Genomic DNA, 18,043 nt, shown 5'->3' with positions numbered 1-18,043 from the left:
AACAAAAAAAACAAAAAAACACACCACAGCCATATTCTTTAATACCAGTAGTTCCTCATATCTCCAGTGCCATGAAGTGGCCAAAATGAGGTTTTTCCTGTGCATTACAGCCACTAGATGGCACCAATGATGTAGTATAGAAAATACATGTGGATGTTTTTCCCATTGGTATAGTGAAGGTTTTATACATTAAGTGTTCTTGCATGGCAAGACCACTTACTGTTTCGCCGAATGGTTCATGAAATATCAGCGTTTTTGTGGTGAAATTGGTCCCATTGGAATGAATGGCGGAATGTTCAAAACTAGAGTGGGAGCTGACAAAAGCGAGAGTGGGAGCTGAAAAATCAGGACATGGTTTCTAAACTGCCAACACTCCCTCATTTTCAAGCCCACCCACACAAATCTTATATCAAAACTTTCTGCTATCCCTGGTGCCACTAAAAATGTCCACGGCTAAGCTATAGTCCTGATAGTTTCACAATATGACCATCTGTTTACAAGTCATGCCGCCCATTGACATTCATTGAAACTCCACTCTAGCCACCTAAAATTTGAAGGGCAATTTCTAAACTGCAACTGTGCCTTCATTTATAATATTTCAGAGACATACTATACATCAAATCTAGGTCTGGGTCTTGTGATTCTCACAATATAAAGCTCTTCGGTGTAAGATTTATACTTTTTAAACTACAACTGTTTGAAGATGGCAACCGCCAGTGAAGTGAGCAAGTTGGAGCAGTTTGTTTTTAACCGCTCTTCTCTGCCCTTGCTGTAGAGTGCGTTGCCATAGTTTAAGCAGGCAGCAGAGTGACAAGCCACTCCACCCAGTTACTCCTCCCACTCCAGTTGTAGACTACTGTTGGAGGCAAGAACACCTCACACAATTTCCCCAGAAATTGTAGCTTTTCTAGTTATTATACAGGACGTATATAGCGCCGACAGTTTGCTCAGCGCTTTACATTATGGAGGGAGACAGTACAGTAACAATACAGTTCAATACAAGAGGGATTGGAGGGCCCTGATCCTTGGAGCTTACAATCTAGGAGGGAGGGAATAGTGGTACAAGAGGTAATTAGCTGTGGGGGATGGAGTGGTAGGAGGAGTAGAGGATTCCAGTATTAGCTGAGGTCAGGGTAGGCTTCCCTGAAGAGATGGGTTTTCAGAGTGCGCTTAAAAGTGAGCAGAGTAGGCGATAGCCTGATAGCTTGGGGTAGGGCGTTCCAGAGGATGGGTGAAGCCCTTGAGAAATCCTGGAGACGAGCATGGGAGGAGGAGACAAGGGAGCGAGAGAGTATAAGGTCTTGCGAGGAGCGGAGAGTACGGTTTGGGTGGTATTTAGAGACAAGGTCGGTGATTTAATTAGGGGCAGTGTTATGAACGGCTTTATACATGAGTGTTTTGAATTTTACCCATTGGGCAATTGGAAGCCAGTGGAGGGATTGGCAGAGGGGGGTGGCAGATACAGAGTGGTTAGCAAGGTGAATGAATCTGGCAGCAGCATTCATGATAGACTGGAGTGGGGATAGCCTGCGATGAGGTAGGCCAATGAGGAAGGTGTTACAGTAGTCAAGGCATGATATAATAAGGGAGTGAATGAGTTGCTTAGCGGTTTCCGAGGTTAGGAACAGTCGTATCTTGGAGATATTGCGGGGGTGAAGTCTACATGAGTTTATCAGTTATTGGACTTGGAGTCTAGGGGGACAGATTGGAGTCTAGGGGGGTAGTTGAAGCCGTGGGAGTTTATCAATAGATCCCAAAGTGTTTTTTCCCCGTATAATCGTTTTACAATTTAACTGTACAAACTCCTTTAGAACTACCAACAACTATGTATCGAAAAGGTCCTCCTGATTTCATTTAAATTTAGTGGAAAGCAGAGACTGAAGTAAATGAGCTATATGGCTTAGCAGCAATATCATTTCATTCATGTATACCTGTAATAGTCAGTGAAATTTCCCATTTACCCCGATCTGGTATAGCCAGGGCTGGCTTTCTGAACAGAAAAACAAGGCACATGGTTTCCCACACACTGACGTTTATAAGTATGTGTTCTGCACAGCCAAGTCTGCCAGTGCAATTCTGCAGGGTTGCAAGGTCCTCAATGGTTCCAGCACATCCTGAGCATTTCTGTTGGTGGTATGTGCCATGTATACATCCTGGTTCCATATACCTTGAACTAAACAGGCACCAGGATAGGACAACACTTTGCCCTAACCCTCTTGTCAGTTGTAGTACTGCATCGCAAACTAGCACATTATGAAAGACTTGCCTGAAAAAGTCACCACTGCAGAGGCTTTCCATCTGCGCAGGTTGTGGCGCATGAATGGCTGAGTCGTGATGACCTCCCTCACTCAGCGCACAGGAGTCTCGGCCACGGCACAAAGCTCTGAAGAACGGCACGGGTATGCTATTCCTTCAGAACGCATATGCCAGTGAAGTCACTGCCTGCTACTCACTAGAATATCTCCTAAATGATCCCCCTAAAACCGGGCACCGTATTCATATTACCTACAGGTGAGCTTTATTATAAGCTTACCTGTGGGTAAAAATAAAACAAGTGTTTACTACCATTTTAATCTTAAAGGTTTCTGGCTGATCCAGTAGCAAAAATGTCCTTCCTCTGCCTCCAGCAGCAGGCTGTGCTTCCTCCTGGACAAGTAATGACATGTGAGCTCTGCTGAGACTACTACTGTGAGCCCAGGCTGCCTGATGAGGAAACCCCAAGGTGTGTATCTGACATCCTGGTTTCTACAAAGTGGATTGAATGAAGCCAGGCATCATCCAATGCAGAGGACTGTCAGCTTTCGAAGGAATAAAAAGAATAGTGCTAGGTGTTTTTTTTTTTCGTATGCGGGAAAGTATTGGAAAAAAAAAAAAAAAAAAGGTAGTGAGGGAAAAAGAAAAAAAAAAAAAGCCCTGCTAAAGTGAAAAGCTCATCTCCTGGAAATAAATTGGCTTAAATTCAGAAAAATGATCTACAGAGGAAACGGATTTCACAACTTAAATAATGTGGCAAAAAATACTATGATGGAGTCAAAAGCTACAGCTAAATTTTTATAAGAAGGTAGATACACACATTGTAAGCATACCATAAGCATAAAATATAAAGTCCCGAGCTGAAATAAAGATGCCTAATTTACTGAAGCATGATTTGAAAAGATCTCATATTAACCACTTGCCCTCCAGAGGATTTAAGCCCCCCCCCCCCCACCCACCAAATAGGCCATTTGCACGCTCATGCAATGCTGCACACAATTTTATGTCCTCTCCCCCCACAAAAAGGTTTCTTTTGATCGCCTCTGCGTTTTTTAGGTTTTGTGCTATATCTATAAATAAAAAGAAAAATTCCAATACGTGTAAATTAAATTGGTTTATGTGAAAGTCAGAGCATCAACAAATTGCAGGGTAATGGAATATTTATCTTTTTTTTTTTTTTAAATACAAGTAGTGGCAGCAATCAACCTATAGCAGGACTGCGGCAAGTATTCTGACACTGGAAGGGGGGGACTGTCAATGATATCCCCAGTGACACCAATACAGTAATCAGTGCTAATAAAAAGCAGTAACAGTGTACTGACACTGGGCAGCAAGGGGCTAACATCTGGGGCGATCAAAGGGTTAACTGTGCGCTTTACACTGTAAGCACACTGCTTTGTATGGCTCTGCTATGTCATCTGTGTCCCATTGGGGAGATTAACCTTCACTTCCTGCCCCACAGACACAAGAAGTAAGGGAAAAATCACTGCCAAATTGGGGACCCCAATGTCACCAGAACTAGGGTCCCTGTTGGAAGATTTCCCCTCTTACTTTTCTGGGGACAACCCAAAATGTGTTTTATTTTTTTTTTACTTTCACTTGATAATGGTAAAAATCCATCTTCACTCTACCCAAAAATAAAAAGATTTGTCTTTAGTTATACTTTAACTAGGAAACAAGATGAAAAGCCAACAGTCTCTGAAACAGAATGGCCAAGGCAAAGATCTGTCCCTTGAGGGTACTCAAGTCCAAATGCGGAGTGAAACCAGGCTAGAGTAACGACAAGATGCCTTCTACAAGTACTTCCTAGGCAATATAGGCTTTTCAGAAGCGATAATAGATTTTGCAAGAAGCCGACTTCCCAACCTTCAAGAGAGTGGGGTATGACCAAATGAGATAGGCATCTGTCCCTTTGGACATGGGATTCAACAGTCATGAAGTGGTAGGCCACGTGAAATGAGAGTGGGGCCAGGGCATGCTGAAGAGCACAGTGCGCAGAAGTTGCCAACTGTCTGCAGAGTCAATAGCTAAAGACCGCCAAACTTGGTGTGGCCTTCAGCTTAGCACAACAGTGCGTAGAGAGCTCATAGAATGGGTTTTCCATGGCTGAGCAGCTGCATCCAAGCCTTACATCACCAAGTGCAATGCAAAGCGTCGGATGCAGTGGTGTAAAGCAGACTGCATTGTGCCAAGTGTAAAGATTGACAGAGGGAGGATTATGGTGTGGGGTTGTCTTGCAGAGGTTGAGCTTGGCCCCCAGTGAAGGGAACTCCTTAAGGCATCAGCATACCAAGATATTTTGGACAATTTCATACTCCCAACTTTGTGGGAACAGTTTGGGTATGACCCTTCCCTGTTCCAACATAACTGTGAACCAGTGCACTAAACAAGGTTGATAAAGACATGGATGAGCGAGTTTGGGGTGGAGGAACTTGACTGGCCTGCATGGAATCCTGACCTCAACCGGATAAAATACCTTTGGTATGAATTAAGAGCAGAGACTGTGAGCCAGGCCTTCTTGTCAGACATCAGTGCCTGACCTCACAAATGTTCTTCTGGAAGAATGGTCAAAACATTCCCATAGACCAGGCGTTGGCAACGGTGGCCCTCCAGCTGTTGTAGAACTACAAGTCCCATGAGGCATTGCAAAACTGACCATTACAAGCATGACTCCCAAAGCCAGAGACATGATGGGACTTGTAGTTCAACAGCTGGAAGGCCACAGTTGCCCACCCCTGCCATAGACACTCCTAAACCTTGTGGACAGCATTCCCAGAAGAGAGTTGAAGCTGTTATAGCTGCAAAGTGTGGGCCTACTCAATATGGAACCCTACGGACTAAGACTGGGATGCCATTAAATGTTCATGTGCGTGTAAAGGCAGGCGTCCTAATACTTTTGACACGACAGTGTGTGTATAAAACGCACAAAAAAGTATTCATACCCCTAGAAACTTCCCACTTTAGCCATGTTACAAACAAAACCATAAATTATTTTATTGGGATTGTATGTGATAGACCAGTGGCACATAATTGTGAAGTAGAAGGAAAAATGATAAAATGGTTTTCAAAATTTATTTTTTTTTTACAAATGTCTCTGAAAAAAGTGTGGTGTGCATTTGTATTCAGCCCCCTTTACTCTGATACCACAATAACTAAAATCTAGTGGAACAAAAAATTGCCTTCAGAAGTCACCTAATTAGTAAACAGAGTCCACCTGTGTGTAATTTATTCTCATAAATAGAACTGCTCTGTGAAGCCCTCAGAGGTTGTTAGAGAACATTAGTGAATAAACAGCATCATGACAGCCAGGGAACACAGACAGGTCAGGGATAAAATTGTGGAGAAGTTTAAAGCAAGGTCAGATTATGAAAAGAAAAAAAAAAAAATTATCCCAAGCTTTGGACATCTCACAGAGCACTGTTCAATCCATCATCCGAAAATGGGGAAAAAAGAAAAAGAAAAAAAAGGAGTATAGCACAACTGCAAACCTACGAAGACATGAACGTCCACCTAAACTGACAGTCCAGGCAAGGAAAGCATTAATCAGAAAAGCAGCCAAGAGGCCCATGGTAACTCTGGAGGAGCTGCAGAGATCCACAGCTCAGGTGGAAGAATCTGTCCACAGGACAACTATTAGTCGTGTACTCCACAAATCTGGCCTTTACGGAAGAGTGACAAGAAAGCCATTGCTGAAAGAAAGCCATAAGTCCCCTACATGGCTTCTCGCAAACATGTGGAAGGAGCACTGGTCAGATGACACCAAAATTTTACTTTTTGGCATAAAAGAAAAAAACACAATGTGTGGCAGAAAACTAACTGCACATCACCTTGAACACACCCACCATCCCCACCGTGAAACATGGTGGTGGTAGCATCATGTGGGGATGCTTTTCTTCAACAGAGACAGGGAAGCTGGTCAGAGTTGATGGGAAGATGGATGGAGCCAAATACAGAGCAATCTTAGAAGAAAATCTGTTAGGGTCAGCAAAAAGACAAGACTGGGGTGAAGGTTCACCTTCCAGCAGGACAATGACCCTAAACATACAGCCAAAGCTACAATGGAATGGTTTAGATCACGCGTATTCATGTGTTAGAATGGCCCAGTCAAAGTCCAGACCTAAATCCAACAGAATCTGTGGCAAGACTTGAAAATTGCAAAATAGCTCAAGCTCTGTCAAATTGGATTGAGAGTGTCTGAACAGAAAAGATTTGGCAAAAATTTCACTCTAGATGTGCAAAGCTGGTAGAGACATCCCCAAAAAGACTTGCAGCTGGAATTGCAGTGAAAGGTGGTTCTACAAAAGTATTGACTTACTGACAAATGCACATCACACTTTTCAGATCTATGTTAAAAAAAAAAAAAAAAAATTAAAAACCATTTATCATTTTCCTTCCACTTCACAATTATGTGCCACTTCTTGTTGGTCTATCACATAAAATCCCCATAAAATACATTTACGTTTTTGGTTGTAACATGACAATGAGGCATATGTCAAGGGGTATGAATACTTTTTCCAAGCTACTGTCTGTAGATCTATCTAGGTATGCTGTGTGAATAGGTACACAAGCGTATACTGTGGCATTCTTTAATAAAATTTACTTTTTAACTGTGTTTTCACTTTTCTAGTCACATTTAAGAAGTCCTACTATTATCTTGTCAGCTGTCAGACAGAAGGGGTCCAATGCAAAACTATGCAACTACCGTGGCAGATAAAACAGTTCCCATGTTTCAACCATACATTCAACTGCTCAGCTAGTTATGCTTTAGTTTAATGCTTCCATTAGTGGCAGGCAGACATTCTTGTTGCAGACAGTACAGAGTATGCACAGAACATTGTGGTACGCTCAGTCTACTACTGGCTACCACTGACCAGCTCTAAAAGAAGAATGTTGATTCAACCTGCAGAGGTCAAATGTCTGCTTTGACATTCTCTGAAATCAGGAGAATTGGATGGAAATGAAGGAGCACAGCAGTAAAGCAAAAGGAGCCTGAAAAAGTTTAAAGATCGGTCATAAATCGATTGAATCTTGGCCAGTTCTGCAGGAACCAGCCGCAATTCGATCCATCTATGGGCAGGCTGATTGTACCAAAGTTGATCCATTGATTGACTTGGATACAGTCAGCCATGTTGAATTTTTAGCATGTGATTGTCAGTGGCCATAGCAGCTAGCAATAATAGAAACAGAGAAAAGTGATGGCACAAAAAGATAGATTTCTCCACCAAGTCTACCCATTTTTTGTCCCAAGCATGTTTGCACCTATTTACGGTTGACTGGCTCACTACCTCTGCTGGAAGTTTATTCCAAGCATCAACTACTCTTTCAGTAAAATAGTACTGAGATTAGTTTTGAACTTTCCTCCAGTTAGTTTAAGGTCCCCATGTTCTTGATTTTGGCTGCATGTTGAAAATAAATACTGCCCTCCTGAACCTTACTCACCCCCTTGATGTATTTAAAGGTTTCAATCATGTCTCCCCTTTCCTTTCTTTCCTCCAGACTGTACATATCAAGTCCCTGAAGTCGCTCTTGATATGTTTTATCCCCCAGACCTTTCAATATTTGTTACCCGTCTCTGGACTCGTTCCATCTTAATATCTTTTTGTAAGCAAGGTCTCAAGAACTGGACACAGTATTCTAAATGAGGTCTAACTTAAAGATCTGAGAAAAAAAAAAAATGGGGGAATCAGGATCTCCTTCCTATTGGTGACCCCTCTAGAGATGCATCCTAGAATTCTATTTGCTTTCCCCACTGCCTGGCTGCTCATTTTGAAGTCATCTGAAACAAGTATCCCCAAGTTTGTTCCCCTGAAGTGCTGGCCAACAATGTGCCCCCAATGTTGTACTCTCTCAAGGAATTCTTTTTTTCACCTAGGTGCATTTTACATTTCGACACCATAATCAGTGTGTTCTCCCAGAAGGGACAGCTCCCCACGTCACCCTACCAGGAGAACACAATAGCTTCACGGGAGGGATTCATCCATCAATACTGACTACATTGATGGGGGAATCAAGCAATTTTCTTTCCTGCAACCCGCAGTGGTAAAGAAGAAAATCTATGGCCTGACTGTTAATAGTAGATTTACAGAAAGTGTGTCAAGTAAAAATTTAGAAAAATCCTAGAGGCATTAAAGTTATGCACAGAAAAAAAAAAAATAATATTTATGACACTTACTGTAAAGTACTGTAAAAATAAAAATCACTACTATTCTTTACTGCTATTTCCTTTGTGTCCTAAATCTTAACAGGAAGATACAACAGTGCTTGCAGAACACAATATTTGTATGGAAAGAGAGTAATCTGGGTAATTTCAAAACATTGTAGGTATGGTGCATAAAATATACATTTTTGGTAAAGCATACTACTGTTACCCAGTGCAAAAAAGGATTACGTTTGCAAGAGGGAGAGACACAGCATCCTGAGCCAATAACGGATTTATTGTTTCGCACAACATTGACACTTTAAACACTAAAATAAGCTTGTACAGGTAAAAAAACAAAAAAAACCAAACACACAGAGAAAGACGACATCAGAGTGCTACTGCTCCATCACTGTCCAATCACAGACTAGGGCATGACCAGACCAGGTTGTAATGTAGTCAGTAGTCACAGACTTGGTTGTGCTGTTTTGGAATAAGTTCCAGGATTACAAAAAAAACTGAACATATATATACGAATCCTTCTGCAGGTAAATGGTTTACATTAGGTATTACATCGTACAATTAGCAGTTTGCCTGGAATTCAGTTTTTAATGGTCTGAAAAGTTAGGAGTCTACTGAAGACAAGAAATTGTCAGCATGTAGAAAGTTGTTGAAACCACTTTAAAAATTATACCTAGTTAAGACTGTACACCTGTGAAATGTTTCAAAATGCATCACGAGAGGGAATGTGCATTCAGGATTACCACTATCCCACTGTAGGAAATTTCCTGTTCCTCCCTTGAAGCCTCTTAGGGCTCATTGAGAAAGGCATTGACACCATTCAGCGTCATGAGCCACTCTTTTCTGAGTTTGCTTCCACCTTGGAGGTGCGCACAGGCAGTCTATACAACTAAGATGCAGCTTTTGCAGGAACTTAAAGATACACCATGTTCACATCAGTTCACCCACTCCTACACAAGTCAAATTTTGACATACGGCTGTGTCCATGCATCTGCTGTTTCTGCATCCACTTGTAAAGGCTGCCTGCATGCAGCTTTAGATGCAAAAATATAGCAACTCAGCATGCAGTATGGGTATCAACACCCATCTGATGAGCCCTTACTACAGCTGTGTTTTTTTCCCCCCAATATATAATTTTTAATAGTGTGGGGAAGTGTCAGTATTTCTGATTTGCATCTGTGACCTTACAGGGGAAGGAAGGTGGTGGGCTTTTACTTCTTTCCTACACCTGTTACAGCCATATAAGAAATGAGAGGCAGGCATCATCGGAAAATCAATAAAAACAGAGGTTTTAACTCCTCCCCATATTACTGAAAGGCTGTACTGTGTACCCTTAGTTATACACTCACCGGCCACTTTATTAGGTACACCTTGCTAGTGCTCAGAAAAATATCCCCCACACCATACCACCACCACCAGCCTGAACCGTTGATACAAAGCAGGATGGATCCATGCTTTCATGTGGTTTACGCCAAAATTCTGACCCAACCATCTGAATGACTCAGCAACCAGTCTGCCCATTCTCCTCTGACATCAAGGCAGTTTCATCCACACAACGGTCACTCAATTGAAATTTTTTTCTTTCGGACCATTCTCTGTAAACCCTAGAGATGGTTGTGCGTGAAAATCCCAGATGATCAGTTTATTTTATTTTAAATACTCAGATCAGCCCATCTGGCACCAACAACCATGTCACATTCAAAGCCTCTTAAATCCCCTTTCCTCCCATTATGATGCTCGGTTTGAACTTCAGCAAGTCATCTTCACCAAATCTACATGCCTAGATGCATTGAGTTGCTGCGACGTGATTGGCTGAATAGCAATTAGCAAATTTGTGTTACCAAGCAATGTAACAGGTGTACTTAGTAAAGTGGCAGGAAAGTGTATTTCCTAAACAGGGACAAAAAGCAATAAAAGTAGTGAAATAAAAAAGCCCAAACCATGAAATGAATCAAAAATTATACACAAAATCATAAATTCTGTGGTTATAAAATAAAATGTCCAAAACCACCAAAATGGACACAAATTTTAGAATTTTTTCAAACAGTGAAGAAACCAAAAGCAAAAAAGGGTCCCCTTTAAACATGCAAATAGTGCTCCAAAAAATTTTTGGGATAAGTGTAATACAGAGAAAAGACTCCACGGATCCACACCTTCCTGTGAACACTGATTTATTCCGCACTCACCAGAGAAGAATAAATTGCATTTCATGGATACATTATCCTCCAATTCCCAGGGAAAATTTTCTCTCCATAGCCTCCTCCATATACAAGAGCTTCCTTACATCCAACTTCAAAAGGGATTTCCCCTCATAACGATGTGTTATATAGGAAGACAAAGGAGAACCAATAGTGCAATATTGCAAAGACTTAATTGAATAAAAAAAAAAAAAAAAAAAGTGATTTACTCACACTAAAACTTATAATAAGTCGCTAATTGCCAAAATCCTCCAAAACAGACTTCCTAATGTAAAACGGATTCCAGAAAGTAAAGCAAACTGGCAGCACTGAGTAAGCGATCAGCTCTAAGCATGTACAAGATGACCCTGGAACGCACCGACTGGCATGCGCTCCACTTACCCGGATATGACGTCACACGCTCAACATAGGAAACCGGAAATACGTCTGGCTGCCGCGTTTTGCCCCGCCCTCCAGGGCGTTATCAAAGACCTAGACCATATCACTTATATACTACACTGGCGTGCCACCTAATTAAGAATTAACCAATCAGGATTACTTATGGTAAAAATCGGGGATAAATTAGGGAAATATCCAACCTTCCCACAATGCCAAATAGTCATTAATAAGCTGCCAGTATGTTTACCTAGCGGGTCCCCTTTCATAATAAACAATAAAATTAATTTTGTTTATCCTGATTAATTCTTAGGTGGGAGGCACGCCAGTGTAGTATATACAGTTGTGTTCAAAATAATAGCAGTCAGACATCACTAACCTGATCAATCACTGTTTTTGGTAGAAATGATATTTCTACATGGCAAATAATTTACTAGCAGGTGTAGTAGAGTAATAGAAATCCAACAGACCCAACAGTCATGACATGCATGGTGCTGATTCTGTGTAATTGAATCACTAATTGAAAGGGGCATGTTCAAAATAATAATGCGGAGTTCTGTTAGTGAGATCATTCATTCTTTGAAAAACAGGTGGCAATTATTGCCCTTATTTAAGGAAGGAAGGCAGCAAATGTTGTATATGCTGGTTACAGTGCATTTCTCTCTGAAATTCTGAGGAAAATGGGTCGTTCCAGACATTGTTCAGAAGAACAGCGTACCTTGATTAAAAAGTTGATTGGAGAGGGGAAAACTTATAAAGAAGTGCAGAAAATGATAGGCTGCTCAGCTAAAATGATCGCAAATGCTTTAAAATGGCAACCAAAACCTGAAAGACGTGGAAGAAAGCGAAAAACTACCATTCGAATGGATAGAAGAATAGCCAAAATGGCAAGGACTCAGCCAACAATCAGCTCCAGGAAGATCAAAGGTGTAAAGTTACCTGTGAGTACTGTTACAATTAGAAGACGCCTATGTGAAGCCAAGCTATTTGCAAGAAGCCCCCGCAAAGTACCACTGTTGAAAAAAAGACGTGCTGAAGAGGTTACAATTTGCCAAAGAGCACATTGACTGCCTAAAGAGAAATGGCGCAACATTTTGTGGACTGATGAAAGTAAGATTGTTCTTTTTGGGTCTAGTGGCTGGAGACAGTTTGTCAGACGACCCCCAAACACTGAATTCAAGCCACAGTACACTGTGAAGACAGTGAAGCATGGTTGCGCAAGCATCATGATTTGGGGATGTTTCTCATACTACGGTGTTGGGCCTATTTATCGCATACCAGGGATCATGGATCAGTTTGAATACATCAGAATACTTGAAGAGGTCATGCTGCCTTATGCTGAAGAGGAAATGCCCTTGAAATGGGTGTTCCAACAAGACAACGACCCCAAACACACCAGTAAACGCGCAACATCTTGGTTCCATACCAACAAGATTGACGTTATGGAGTGGCCAGCCCAATCCCCGGATCTTAATCCAATAGAAAACTTGTGGGGTAACATCAAAAATGCAGTTTCTGAGGCAAAACCAAGAAATAGAGAAGAACTGTGGAATGTAGTCCAATCATCCTGGGCTGGAATACCCGTTCACAGGTGCCAGAAGTTGGGTGACTCCATGCAACACAGATGTACAGCAGTTCTCAGAAACAGTGCTTATACAACTAAATATTCATTAAGTGATTCAAAGAAAAGCAAAATCTTCAAACATTTTTCAGTTTATATAGTGAATGTTTGAGTTTGTAAAGAATACAAACACTGCTATTTTTTTGAACAGTCTAATATTCACTTTTTTTCAATTTTTTTACAGGAAAAACACAAATTTGATATATTTTTGTTCATGTTTTGATTTGGAATAGAATGTGTAGTGTTCCCAATGCATTTGTGCGTATAGAAATAAAAGCTATTAGAAGGATTTTGAGCTTTATTCATTTTTTTCAACACACTGCTATTATATTGAACACAACTGTAAGTGATAAGGAACCGGAGGTCTAGGTCTTTGATAACGCCCTGGAGGGATGAAACGCGTCACGCAGACGTACTTCCGGTTTCCTATGTTGAGCATGTGACGTCATATCCGGGTAAGTGGAGCGCATGCCGGTCGGTGTGTTCCAGGGTCATCTTGTACATGCTTAGAGATGATCTCTTACTCAGTGCTGCCAGTTTGCTTTACTTCTGGAATCCGTTTTACATTAGGAAGTCTGTTTTGGAGGATTTTGTCAATTGGCGACTTATTTAAAGTTATGTGAGTAGATGGAGCACTTTTTTATTCAAAATTGAAAGTCTTAGCAATATTGCACTATTGGTCCTCCTTTGTCTTCCTATATAACACATCATTATGAGGGGAAATCCCTTTTGAAGTTGGATGTAAGGAAGCTCTTTTATATGGGAGGAGGCTATGGAGAGGAAATTTTCCCTGGGAATTGGAGGATAATATTGTATCCATAAAGTGCAATTTATTCTTATCTCTGGTGAGTGCGGAATACATCAGTATTCACAGAAAAGGTGTGGATCCGTGGAGTCTTTTCTCTGTATTACACTTATCCCCAAAAAAATTTTTGGAGCACTATTTGCATGTTTAAAAGGGGACTTTGTTTTTGGTTTCACCACTTTTTGTATTTGGACAAATTTTATATATTTTTTCATTTTTTTTTTGGCGGTTTGAACAGTTATTTTAGAACCACAGAATTTATGATGTGTATAATTATTTTTTATTTCATGTTTTGCGCTGTTTTATTGTTTCACTGATTTTTATCAATTTTTTTGATTCTTATCAAGGCACAGCAGCATTCAATTACAAATTTTTCACATAGTTCTTGTGGTGCAGGTTGTTTGTTTTAGAAAGCAATAAAAACCTGGAAGAGGCTATAAGCTTTCCTCAGACTAAACAAAAACTTCTGGCTATAGTTCAGCTTTTGGAAGTACATTGTCTATTAACAGAAAATTAAACTATACCCATATTAGATGTGTTACAAAATAGGATTTGCCCAATATATTTATTATCTGCCAGTTGTGCCGAATCACACAATTCAGTCACACAAACAACTCTGACCCACAAACTATAGGATTCTTCACAGACGGAACAATTCTGCACATTTATGATCAGATGAAGCATGAAATATAGGTCATAAAGTATAGAAATAGTGTATGTGCGGCATCCTCACTGTTAAACCACACGTAAAAAAAAAAAAAAAAAAAAAAAAAAAAAAAAAAAGGGGGGGGGGGGGGGGGAGAAGGGTTCAAGCACTCATTTCACAAATCAAGTTAGATATTTCATTCAAGTTTTCATAAAGATATCTGTCCACCTTCAGCCATCCTAATGCATTAAAAAATATGTTTTAGAAATATTTTGTCTTAGATTAAATTAAAACATGGTTACGATACTAAAAACACAGATATTTTTAAAGTTGTGGAATGTGTACAGAACGGTAATATACTAAAGACAAAATTACTTTTTCTACCTAAAAGTGGTGCTATGCAATTTCATGCTACGCATTCCCTGCATTAGGGTAAATAACACCCCACCCCACCTGCCCTAGCACCCCTTCCCCCCTCCAAGCACTTACCCAAGTCCTTTACTGATCCAGCGCTGTTGAAGCTCTTCTCTCCTCTGTCCAAAGAGGGGACAGCTTTGTGCAATATCATTATACAGAGAAGAGAAGTGCACGATTTTTTTTAAAAAAAAAAACAACAACTTTAAAGTTTACCTTAATGCAATCCCTGCTCTCTTCTGTCCCCGCTCACAGGCTTGGCTGAGAGCAGAGAGACCCAAGATGGTTAGGGGCCACTCCATGCAATTCCAGTGCATAGAGCAGGCAAGTATACCATTTTAGGCCCGGTTCAGATCTTTGTATGTCAGGAATGCTGCCCTTTAGTAGACACATATGTGGTGGCACCACTAAATGTTAATAGCACCCCCACAAATGCGGTTCAGTGCAGCATATTCTTGGAAAGTCATGGACTTCTTTTCTGCGTTTCTCGTGTGTAGGGCAGCCTGATGAAATGAATCGGCTACCCTACATATGACACATGGGAAAGAGCCCATAGCTGCTTGCACCTGTAGGTGTGAACCAAAACGAATGGTTATTAGCTGTAATTAGTCTCTCATTAAAATAGAAATCCACTGTAGAACAAAATACATATAGCAATTCAGTTGCAACTCCAAGACCTTGCTGTTACAACTGAATTCTAGGCTATTCTGAAAGGTAAAGCTTTAATACTTCCAAGTAAACTTGAAGACATCATCAAGGAAAGCTACCCAATAGCCACTAGGATGGTGCAGGAGGTGGTAAGAAGCAGATAAGCTGTCACTTTCACTATGTGCCAAAGGTTTGGTTGTCAGAACTTCCCAGAATGTGGCTGTGACAGCAAGGATGCTGCAGTGATAGGTATTTAAAAAGGTGTACTTGTCTATTATACCTGCAAGAGATTATTTTTTTGTAATGAAAGTTCTTCTAAGTGAAAAAGTATTATTCACTACTAAAATACCTTTTAGGTGCAACCACCATGACATAACAATCCAATTAATTTGCACACAATAAAATGTCTAATCATATTTGGAGTAGAACTGTCATTCATTCATAGCTGTGACAACCCCAGTTCTCAAACAGTCTCAGCATAGGATGTGGCACACATACAAGAATCAATGACTGGGCAGGCATGACCTTGATGGAAACATCTGTAGGCATGTCTATTAGCCAACTCTCCCACAAACCTGTAGATTGAAAGAGGTGGGGGAAAATGGGGCAGCACAGAGCATAGATGCATCTTAGTCTAAACAGTACGGATAATGTAAACTTTGCAGAGCCGATTACATTCCTCCCTCCATGCACCCCAAAAGAACAGATGTTCAAAGGGATCTACCAGAGAAGCGATTTGTTGCTCCCAAAGAGAAAGAAACCTCTGCTTACAGATAGAGGAAAAAAAAAAAAAGGTTGGCTAAATACACTCTACATACAACATGGCAGAAACTTGATCCACATTCTCAACTCCACAGCCAACCCAAGCATCTGCTCTTTTGCACAAAAGTCTGCAAACATCTGCACTAAAATCTCAGAGCAGTCACATTGTACCCATACATTCAAATGTCATCTGAGTTCTTCTATTACTTACAATCTGACCATACTGTGCAACAACCTAGAAATACAATTGAAGGATCCCAGAATACTTGATTACCCTACAAACTCAGACAAGTGCATATTTGATGACATTCAGATTTCCTGAAGATCTAACTGTTGGGGAACACTCATGCAATCATGCACCTTTGTAAATGGCCAGCTTGAGGCCTTCCACACACAACTGTGAAATTCACACGATGCAAGCTGGAGTGCCAGATGTGTAACATTTCCACCTTTGGCAGTCAGACAATGGAGACGATTAATAAAAATGTGAGCTTAAAGTTGAAATTCAGTCAAACTCTAAGGCTAAACCTACTCCCACCACCATTCTAAGCCTATTCTATCTAACCCAGTAAAAGAAAGACCTGTATACCTGCCCTTTCTGAAGCTGCTCCGGTCCCATGATCAGCTGTCAGCGGTACCTACAGTGTAGAGGGACAGACGCCCTATAGTAAGCCCATTAGCGACCTCATCTCCCAGGCATTTGCAGCCCTGTGCGATCTCTCCTCTACACAAAAGTCACTGATCATGTGACCGAACCGGGTTAAGAATGGGTAAGTACACAGATCTTTTCTTTACAGGGTTAGATAGAATAGGCTTTGAATGGGGATGGGAGTAGGTTTACCCTTAGCAGAGAGGAAGACTGGCTGACTGCACTTCGATATACATAAGATCCAAAAGATTTATTTATGCTCAAAAACCAAGACTCACAGTAAAAACTCACGAAAACAAAATAACGAATATAGAACAAAAACAAATCATATCAATGCATATTTAAAACAGTAGGGGGCGATATCCGATCTAAAATTGCTCGGTGTATACCTATACATTAAACCTTAAAAAGGTTCAGAACATTGCCTCCCACAAATCACAAAAATAAATACACTAAAAATCGCAGCACTCAGTACAGGCTATAGAAACAGTTAGGAACCCAAAAGCATAACCACCTTTCTGGAAGTCTGTAGGAGGGAGGTTTACTGGATTTTTCAGTTACAAACCAGTGTCCCCATGGGGTTAAATTATTAATGGGATGTTACTCACTTTTGAGTAAATCCAGGTTGCCCCTCTCCTCCTTGGCATCCCATGTTTCTAAACAGAATTTTGTTCAGCTCTTCAGATTGTGTCAATATACATTAATATTTGTTTTATAGCCATTACTTGTGTTCATGGGTTTTTAACGCAAGTCTTGTTGTTTGAGCAAACACAGCTGGACAGATGGAGAAACTATCAAAATGGTAGAACTCTTGTTTGTAAAGTATTATGATTAAGCGCCTGCCAACACTAGTTCTCCTTTGATGAAAACCTTTGGATCTTATGTATATCTATGTGCGGTCATCCAATCTCCACCTCTACTATCTCATGAGCCGGACCAGCACCTGATCTTTTGAAGTGGAATGATTGTGGCAGACCTACCTGGAGTTTAATGTTTAGCCTTAGTTAGGTTTAAGTAAACATCCACTTTAAAGCTGAATTTCAAGAATTCAGCCACACTAGGAGTTAAGTCCAATTAGATACATGTTACCTCTGTGACTTCTGCACATTTCAAGTGGCTGAATTTCAGTTTTAAAAAACTATATGTATAGCGGAGAGTTTGTACAAAACCCAAAAGATTTTTTTTTTTTTTTTAGACATTCCCCATATATAAAAACACTGTTCACTTTAAGAAGTGTACAAAAAACAATAAATCATCTAAAAGAGCTGTGAATAAAGTGTGGTGTGACAATTTAGTCAAAGCTCTTTGACAGAAGCCAAGCGCTGCCCTAGTGAAGCCATTTTTATCCATTCATATCAGTGCTGTCAGCCTACAGTTTAAAAAACATCTGCATCTTCCTCTTTAATCTATTCTGATGCAGTAAACCCCTCGCATACAGGATGCCAAAACCAACATACATGCTTTCAGAAAAAGGTAGGAATAATAGCTTCCACCAGTACCCAATTATTTATACTA

At 40.6% G+C, this 18,043-nt stretch overlaps 1 protein-coding gene across 1 annotated transcript in view; it reads right to left on the bottom strand.

Annotated features, from left to right (window-relative positions):
• Positions 1-18,043, bottom strand: part of CSTF3 (cleavage stimulation factor subunit 3) — a 101,594-nt gene that overhangs the window by 65,632 nt on the left and 17,919 nt on the right. The window lies entirely within an intron of this gene.

This window comes from Staurois parvus, unplaced genomic scaffold (assembly GCF_062004578.1).
Source record: "Staurois parvus isolate SC_StPar_1 unplaced genomic scaffold, SC_StPar_1.0 ptg000159l, whole genome shotgun sequence".
Lineage (NCBI taxonomy): Eukaryota > Metazoa > Chordata > Amphibia > Anura > Ranidae > Staurois > Staurois parvus.
The sequence above is the reverse complement of the archived record's forward strand: the minus strand, read 5'-3'. Positions and strand labels throughout refer to the sequence as shown.